Below are 9,888 nucleotides of genomic sequence, written 5' to 3'. Positions count from 1 at the left end.
TATTATGGAGATCAACCCCTTGTCAGATGTATGTTTTGCAAATATTCTCTCCCAGCTGGTTGGTTGTTTGTTCATCTTGATTCTGGTTTCATTTGTCTTATAAAAGCTCTTTAATCTGATAAAGTCCCACTTGTTTATTTTTTCTTTAGTTTCCCTAGTCTGGGTAGGCATGTCATCCGAAAAGATTCCTTTAAAACCAATGTCAAATAGTGTGTTGCCTATATTTTCTTCTATGAGTTTTATAGTTTCAGGTCTCACCTTCAGGTCTTTGATCCATTTTGAGTTAATTTTTGTGAATGGCGATAGCACATGGTCCACTTTCATTCTTTTGCATGTGGCTGTCCAGTTTTCCCAACACCATTTATTGAAGAGACTTTCCTTTCTCCATTGCATGTCCTTAGCACCTTTGTCGAAAATTAGCTGTCCGTATATGTGTGGTTTTATTTCTGGGCTTTCAATTCTGTTCCATTGATCTGTGTGTCTGTTTTTGTACCAGTACCATGCTGTTTTGATTACTATTGCTTTGTAGTATGTTTTGAAGTCAGGAATTGTGATGCCTCCTGCTTTGTTCTTTTTCTTTAGGATTTCTTTAGCTATTCTGGGTCTTTTGTTGCCCCATATGAATTTTAGTATTCTTTTTTCTATTTCTGTGAAGAATGTCATTGGGATTCTGATTGGGATTGCATTGAATCTGTAGATTGCTTTAGGTAATATAGACATTTTAACTATGTTTATTCTTCCAATCCACGTGCATGGGATATCTTTCCATTTCTTTATGTCATCGTGGATTTCCCTCAATAATGTCTTGTAGTTCTCATTGTATAGGTCCTTCACCTCCTTGGTAAGATTTATTCCTAGGTATTTTATTCTTTTTGATGCAATTGTAAATGGTATTATCTTTTTGAGCTCTCTTTCTGTTAGTTCATTATTAGCATATAGAAATACAACTGATTTTTGTAGATTGATTTTGTACCCTGCAACTTTGCTGTAGTTGTTGATCGTTTCTAACAGTTTTCCAACAGATTCTTTAGGGTTTTCTATATATACAATCATGTCATCTGCAAATAGTGAGAGTTTCACTTCTTTGTTACCTATTTGGATTCCTTTTATTCCTTTTTCTTGCCTAATTGCTCTGGCCAAAACCTCCAGTACTATGTTGAACAGGAGTGGTGAGAGTGGGCAGCCCTGCCTCGTTCCTGTTTTCAGAGGAATGGCTTTCAGTCTTTCCCCATTGAGTATGATGTTAGCTGTGTGTTTGTCATATATGGCCTTTATTATGTTGAGGTACTTTCCTTCTATTCCCATTTTATTGAGAGTTTTTATCATAAATGGATGTTGTATCTTGTCAAATGCCTTCTCTGCGTCTATTGAGATGATCATGTGGTTTTTATTCTTTGTTTTGTTGATGTGATGTATCACGTTGATTGATTTGCGGATGTTGAACCATCCCTGCGTCTCTGGTATAAATCCCACTTGATCATGGTGTATGATCTTTTTAATATATTGTTGTATTCGGTTTGCCAATATTTTGTTGAGGATTTTTGCATCAATGTTCATCAGCGATATTGGCCTGTAATTTTCTTTCTTTGTATTGTCTTTGTCTGGTTTTGGTATCAGGGTGATGTTGGCCTCATAGAATGATTCAGGAAGTGTTCCATCTTCCTCTATTTTTTGGAATAGTTTGAGGAGGATGGGTATTAAATCTTCTTTGAATGTTTGGTAAAATTCACTGGAGAAGCCATCTGGTCCTGGACTTTTATTTTTTGGGAGGTTTTTGATTACTATTTCAATCTCTTTACTTGTGATTGGTCTATTCAGATTCTCCATTTCTTCTTGGTTCAATTTTGGGAGGTTGTATAAGTCTAAGAATTTATCCATTTCTTCTAGATTGTCCAATTTGTTGGCATATAATTTCTCATAGTATTCTCTTATAATCCTCTGTATTTCCATGGTATCCGTTGTAATTTCTCCTCTTTCATTTCTAATTTTATTTACTTGAGCCTTTTCTCTTTTTTTCTTAGTAAGCCTGGCTAAGGGTTTGTCTATTTTGTTTATCTTCTTGAAGAACCAACTCTTTGTTTCATTAATCCTTTCTACTGTTTTTTTGGTCTCAATATCATTTATTTCTGCTCTGATTTTTATTATTTCTCTCCTTCTGCTGGCTTTGGGCTTTGTTTGTTCTTCTTTTTCTAGTTCTGTTAGGTGTAATTTAAGGTTGCCTATTAGGACTTTTTCTTGTTTGTTAAGGTGGGCTTGTATCGCTATGAGTTTCCCTCTCAGGACTGCTTTTGCTGCATCCCATATGGTTTGATATGGCATGTTCTCATTTTCGTTTGTTTCCAGATAGTTTTTGATTTCTCCTTTAATTTCATCAATGATCCATTGGTTGTTCAGTAGCATGTTGTTTAATCTCCACATTTTTGTCACTTTCCCAGTTTTTTTTTCCTGGTTCATTTCCAGTTTCATAGCCTTATGGTCTGAAAAGATGCTTGTTATGATTTCAATCTTCTTAAATTTATTGAGGCTTGCTTTGTTTCCCAACATATGGTCTATCCTAGAGAATGTTCCATGCGTGCTTGAGAAGAATGTGTAGTCAGCTGTTTTTGGGTGGAGTGCTCTGTATATGTCTACTAGGTTCATCTCGTCCAGTTTTTCATTTAAGTCTAATATTTCTTTATTAACTTTTTGTCTGGATGATCTATCCATTGCTGTAAGTGGGGTGTTAAGATCCCCTACTATTATTGTGTTGTTGTTGATTTCTCCTTCTAGGTTTGTTAATAGTTGTTTTATGTACATTGGTGCTCCTATGTTGGGTGCATATATATTTATAAGTGATATGTCTTCTTGATGGAGTGTCCCTTTTATCATTATATATTTCCCTTCTTTGTCTTTCTTAATCTGTTTTATCTTGAAGTCTACTTTGTCTGATATGAGTATGGCAACACCTGCTTTCTTTTGTTTGCCATTAGCTTGGAGTATTGTCTTCCATCCTTTCACTCTGAGCCTGTGCTTGTCTTTAGTGCTAAGATGTGTTTCCTGAAGGCAGCATATTGTTGGGTCTTGCTTTTTAATCCATCCTGCCACTCTGTATCTTTTGATTGGAGAGTTCAATCCATTTACATTTAGGGTAATTATTGAAATATGAGGGCTGAATGTTGCTGTTTTGTCACTTATTTTCTGGTTCTTTTGCATTTCCTTTGTTTCTTGTCCCATTTGTTTTGGACTGCCAATTCAGTTTGGTTGTTCTGTCTTATGATTCTTCTAGTTTTCTCTTTGTTTATCATATGTGGTTTTGCTTTGATTATTTGTTTAGTGGTTACCTTGAGTTTTGGGCAAAAAAATCTTGTGTATGAGATAGTCCATTATCTGATAGTCTCCTATTTCCTTATAGTAAGTCAATTCAGTCACTTTCCTCTTCCCCTTCTAAGTTGCTCTTGTTATACCTTATTCTATCTTGTGTTGTGGCTGTGTGTTTACAGTGATGAGGTTAAATTTATTTTTGGTGAATTTCTTCCTTTGATCTTTGAGTTTAGTATTTAAGTGGTTGCTAACCTGTTCCAGTAAAGATCTACTATTTCTCTGATTTTGTCTACCTACTTTTCTCCTTACTCCAAGCTTTGTGTTCCCTTTCTCTTCTTTTTTTCAGGCCTGAGGGCCTTCTTGAGTATTTCTTGTAGTGGGGGTCTCGTGGCCATGAACTCCCTTAGCTTTTGTTTATCTGGGAGAGTTACTATTTCTCCATCATATTTGAAGGATATTTTTGCTGGATAGAGTATTCTTGGCTGAAAGTTTTTGTCTTTTAGTATTTTGAATATATCATTCCAGTCTCTTCTAGCCTGAAAAGTTTCTGTTGAGAAATCCGCTGAGAGCCTGATGGGAGTTCCTTTGTACGTTATTTTTTGTTTTTGTCTAGCTGCCCTTAATATTGTTTCTTTGTCGTTGACCCTGGCTAGCCTTACCACTAGGTGTCGTGGTGAAGGCCTTTGTCTGTTAATATATATAGGTGTCCTGTTGGCTTCGCTTACTGGTATTTCCTGGTCCTTCCCCAGATTTGGGAAATTTTCAGCTATTATTTCCTTGAATAGGCTCTCTGTTCCTCTTTCCCTCTCCTCTCCCTCAGGAATACCTATAATTCTTATGTTACATTTTCTAATAGAGTCAGATATTTCTCGGAGTCTTTCTTCATTTCTTTTTAGTCTTAGTTCTCTCTCTTCTTCCATCTGGAGTATATCTGTATTCCTATCCTCTGAAGTACTAATTCTTTCCTCCATATTGTCAGCTCTGTTCTTTAAAGATTCCAGATTCTCCTTTATCTCCTCCATTGTGTTCTTCATCTCCATCAGCACTGATTGGTTTTTCTTTATGATTTCAATCTCTTTTGTGAAGAAACTCCTAATCTCATTGAATTGTTTGTCTGTGTTGTCTCGTATTTCGTTGAGTGTTTTTATGATAGCTATTTTGAAATCTCTGTCATTTAGTTTATGGATTTCTGTGTCTTCGGGGTTGATTTCTGGGTGCTTGTCATTTTGTTTCTGGTCTGGTGATTTCATATATTTTTGCATTGTGGTTCCTGTGTTGGTTTTGATTTTCCTCATCCTGGAAGTCTCTGGTTGCAATTTCCACCTGCCGCCACTGTCTGGTGGTAAAGGGCTGTGTAGTCTAAGCCCCCTGCGCTCTGCTCCAGTTTTTCTGCTACGATCCGCAGTTTTGTTTTTTTTTCCCGCTGTGATCCACGGGACCAGTCCAGTTTGTTCAGGTCTGCCTCGAATCACTAGGTCTGGTCGAGCTGCAGACTCCGGGTTGCGGGGAGGGGGGAGCTCTCTCTTTTGCCCTCTGGGTCCCTGACGTGGGAGGCTTCTCGTTTGCCCCTCTTTATCCGCTCTCTGGGGTGCTCAGATGTTGATGGTAGCCCTGTGGCTCCTCTGAGTCCTCTGTGCAGGAGTTTCCCACTGGCTGAGAGAGTCCGAAGAGCTACAGTTTTCCCACCGAGGGCCGCCCCTCCCCCCTCTCTGGGAGCCGCGCGGACCGGGATCGCTGATCTGATGGGGAGGGATCAGAGTTCTCCTTACCTCTCCCCACTTCCTCCGGGGGCCCAGCACGTTCCGCTCTCAGATGTGCGGCAGTGTGGATCCCTCCGCTCTAGGTTTTTCACTGTCTGGGATTCCGTTGTTGGTCTGTGGCTGTTGCTTTTGTTGTATCTTGTGGGGGAAGAATTCACGGGTAAGCTCACTCCGCCATGATGCTGACGTCACTCCCCCAGACAAAAACTTTTAGTTGTATAAATTCATTACTCATTGTTATCAAAAAGTTACAGAAGCCTATTTGAGAGCAGATGGGTGAATTGTTACATTATTCTATTACTGACCAACACAGGGTGTTAGACATGGTTAATTGTGTCTACACTTGCCTGCTGTATATGCCACAACTATGTGACTAATATCCCACACCAGCCCACCAGGACTTAAAAGGTCAGGGCGTGGAGGCTTTCTCAGAATGCATTGATGGTTTACTGTTCTTTTCCTATTTCTTCTCAGTGAGGCAATGGGACATTTGGGATTTGGTGAAGGTGAGCACATCAGACTTTAAGGTTTGTGGTCTTCAACTTTCCGAAAAGTGGATATTCAGTGGATCATTTAAATTTTCCAGCTAAGCTTCTTTATCCAAGTGACACTTCTCGTTATATAGCACAAACCTTCCAGAAAACAAGGACGACAGGTCTTACCAGATAACAAAGGCTTCATTGTAAGTATTAGCAACGCATGGACAGAACACAAGGGCTCCAGTCCCCTTTATATACCCCCAAGGGTCTCAAAAACCTATGTGCTTTAATGTGCTCCTACCTAGAGCTGTGACGAGCGATGGGGATTTGGAGAGTCTTCAGAATACCAACACTGAAGGAGACTTAAATAGTTTCAATATATAAAAAGGTCAATATCATTCTGACTTTTTCATGTCTCTTTCAGTCCTTCTAATGCTTTAGTTACAAAGATAATTGTGCTATACTGACAAGATTAGTAACACTTGATAAAAGAGAGTTTCTTCCATCTTATTATCCTCTATGCCCACTACAGTATGCTATGGTGTTAAGCAATTGTTAGCTGAACTAAACTAGAAAGGATGTGCTTTGGAGTCCTGCAGGCTTGGGTTCAAAATTCTCGCTTTGACACCATCTACCCATGTCTGAGCCTCCATTTCCTCCTCTCTATATGGTTGACCCTCTCAGAGTTATTGTGGGACCTGAATGAGATAGCATATGCCAATAATTGGGCAGACACTAGATGTTAAATGAATGCTATCTTTTTTGTCTCAATCTCTTCTATGTATCAGGCTTGGGGAAGTGACAGCATTTTACAATCTCCTGGTGCCAAGGTCTTATCTCCAGATCTCTTAAATCATACTCTGTGGAGGTGAGATCCAGGCAACAGTACTTTAAAAATTTCCTGCAGACTATTGTAATGTGCAGCAAGGTTGAGAACCACTGATCTGGGCTAGAATTTCTAGGTTGATTGAGTCCAGGGGTTTCAAACCTGAGCATGCTTCAGAATCACCAGGAGGGCTTGTCGAAACACGAGTAGCTTAGCTGCACTCCCAGAGTTTCTGATTCTGTAGGTCTGCGGTGGGCTTCCTATAATTGGCATTTATAAAAAACTCCCAGTGATACTGATGCTGCTGGTTTGATAATGATGCTTTTGAACCACTGCTCTAGGGGAACAGTTCCCAAAGTGTGATCTGAACACCAACATCATCTGAAATCCAGGGGAAGCTTTTTAAGAATGCAGGCACTCTTCCCTATCCAGACTCTCTTATGTGAACTTTATCTATTAGAACTCAAGTAAGGAATAGGTATGGATATATTTTCGCATTATGAACTGTGTTTTTCTCTCTGAAATCAGGAACTAAATAGATTTAGCTTACATGGTATCCTTCATGATCTAAACTAACTACTGACATTCTTGCTAACTAAACTCAAGATCTAGGTATATGTAGCTAATGAGGGATAATTCTGCAGATTTGTTGGCTCCACCAGAGATATACTAAATTAGGTTATTTGGCATTAGATACTCTGATTCTATATTTCAATAGTCTCTCAAGGTCATTCTTAGGAGGATGAATTTCTGAGAACCACGCCTCTATGCTACGTACAAGAATCATGGAGTTCTTTAGAATTCTAGTAATTGAAAATGTAATTCTGTATGTACACTTATTAGATTTACTTGCAAATCATTTTAGACCAATAGAGTGATGTAGGTGGGATTTTATAGTATTTGGGATTATAATCTTGATCTTAAGATAGAAATAACATTCTATTTCTGGAAAAAGACATCTAAAATTTCTCCTACCCAGTCATATTCCAAAAGCATGAACCAGTTTCATTTGAGAGAGAACTACTCAAAGAAATTAAAACAAGAAAGAATTAAAATTCAAAAAATATTCATAGATACCAGAAGTCCCATAGAAATTTCACATAGTTTTCATGCTATTTCTAATTAGTCGGCTAAGCCTAAGGATGACTGCTTTTCCAATTACATTTTTGAATGCACTCTTCACTTCTTTGTTCCTCAAACTGTAGACCAGAGGGTTTAGCATGGGGATAACCATAGAGTAGAACACGGATGCCATTTTGTCTGTGTCCATGGAATGACTAGAACTTGGCTGCAGTTACATGAAGATTGTTGTCCCATAGAAGATGGAAACAGAGCTTAGATGGGATGCACAGGTGGAGAAGGCCTTCTTCTGTCCCTCAGCTGAGTGCATCCTCAGGACAGCTATAAAAATGAGCAGGTAAGAGTTCAAGATAACCAAGAGAGTGAAAGAGATATTGAGTGCTCCCAATGTGAAGAGCACAATCTCATTTGTGTGGATATCAGAGCAAGAGAGAGCCAGTAGTGGGGGAATGTCACAGAAAAAGTGATTAACAACATTGGAATGACAGAAGGAGAGGTGGAAAGTAAAGGCAACATGGATGGAAGATTGCAAGAGTCCACAGATGTAAGAGCCAGTGACCAGTAAGGCACACACAGTACTTGTCATGGTGGTGGTGTAATGCAGGAGTTTACACACTGCCGCCTGGCGGTCAAAGGCCATTGAGGCCAGAAGGAAACTTTCACTGGTGGCAAAGGCTGCAAAGAAGAACATCTGGGCAACACATGCATTGTAGGAAATGATCTTATCTCCTGTGAGAAACTCCACCATTACCTTAGGAGTGACAGCTGAGGCATAAACACAGTCGACCAAGGAGAAGTTACTGAGAAAAATGTACATGGGTGTGTGGAGTCGAGAGTCCAACAGAATCAACGTGATCATCCCCAGGTTCCCAACCAGAGTGATGAAGTAAATGAGAGTGAAGATTATAAACAAAGGGACCTGCATCTGTAGGGCATGACCTGCAAGAATGAATTCAGTCACCTCTGAAATGTTCTTCATCAAAAGTACTTGGAAATCATCAAGCGAGGTACCTATGACAAGATGACAAACACAAGATAATGCTATTTGATTACTATCATGAGAACTGAGTGTGAACAGGGTCTCTTGCTCACATATGTCAGCTTCCTGTAGAGAGCAGGAGCTCATGTGCAAGAAGTTGGACTGATTGGTGGGTAGGGGTTGATTGACTGAGGTTGTTCATTTACAATGGTATGGAAGGACACTGGAATGCCCTTGACGACTTTGGCTGCCAAAAGGAGACCACATTATGACTCTGAGGCATGTTTCAGCTTGCTTGCTGCATGGTACACTCTATTACGTTAATAGGACTCTTTTGCACTACTTGCCGTATCTTACAGGTATCCTGCCAAGATATACATTAAAAGCTTATCTAACAGAAAGTAATATATAGGAAATATTATATCAGTTGTTGGTATGTAATGCTGACAAGCCCCGTCAAATACATTTGCCATCCCTGAGGGACCCCTCATCCGCTTGTTCATACTAGCTGAAGACATACAGTGATTCGGAGCCCTGCTTTAGAGATACCCAAACTTTTCTTTCTAATTCAGGAGGGCCCTTTATTGGGTGCTGCACTTCAACCATTGGATCCTAAAGGAAACTTCATGATTTCTGGCCCCTTCTTAGTGATGTTCTGACATCTTTCAGCAACTTGAAAACTAAGTAAACAGTTTTTTAAAAGGTTGAAGAAAACTTTTGTAGTTTTCTCTTCATGTGAGTCTTTATTTTTTCTCATAGTCTGATGTTTTCCATCTTCCACCATCATTTATACCTTTGCTTTATTTGTGGGGAGGGGAGGTGGAAGCATTGCTTTTGTTCTCGCCTGGAGACTCTGTGCCCTCAATCAAGCCTTAGATCTCCTGCCACTTTACATAGATATCTTGTTGTGATTACCTCCAGTGGTAGCTCAGCTGATCGCTTATTGTGGCTGCTGTGGTTATAGTAGGAGAGGCTTTCTTAACCCAAGAGACACTGCTGACTCTGGAATCTTGTCACATTCATTTCTCCTGGATTAACAATACTTAAGGATATGCCATAGCCCTTTTCCTTAAGGATAGCCTAGTGGGAGAGACCTATATCCAAAGATATGTTAATCATAATGTATTTCTCAAGTAGATGTATGCCTAGGGCTCTTTGAAAGTAGAAAGGATGTGTGGTTAGCCCAATTCAGGGACTCGGGAAGGCTTTCTGGAGATGATAACTCATGGGCTGTGGCTTGGAGACTAAAGAAATAATAATAATGATTGTTAGTTATAATAGCAAACACATAGCACTTACTGTGTGTCAGGAAACTGTTCTAAGCTGTTCACATATATTAACTCAGTACATTTAGCAATTCTGTGAGGCAAGTATTATTATTACCTTCATTTTACTTTAAATGGAGCTGAGGTTTAAAGAGATGAATTACTTGCCCAGGTAACAAATCTGATGGCAAAAATGGGA

General features: G+C 39.3%; 1 pseudogene; it reads right to left on the bottom strand.

Moving 5' to 3' along the window:
• Window positions 1–7,461: 7,461 nt before the first annotated feature.
• Window positions 7,462–8,427, bottom strand: LOC131395336 (olfactory receptor 5B12-like; annotated as a pseudogene).
• Between the last annotated feature and the right edge of the window lie 1,461 nt (window positions 8,428–9,888).

Source organism: Diceros bicornis, chromosome 31 (genome assembly GCF_020826845.1).
Source record: "Diceros bicornis minor isolate mBicDic1 chromosome 31, mDicBic1.mat.cur, whole genome shotgun sequence".
NCBI lineage: Eukaryota > Metazoa > Chordata > Mammalia > Perissodactyla > Rhinocerotidae > Diceros > Diceros bicornis.
This window is presented reverse-complemented; position numbering and strand designations above follow the sequence as displayed.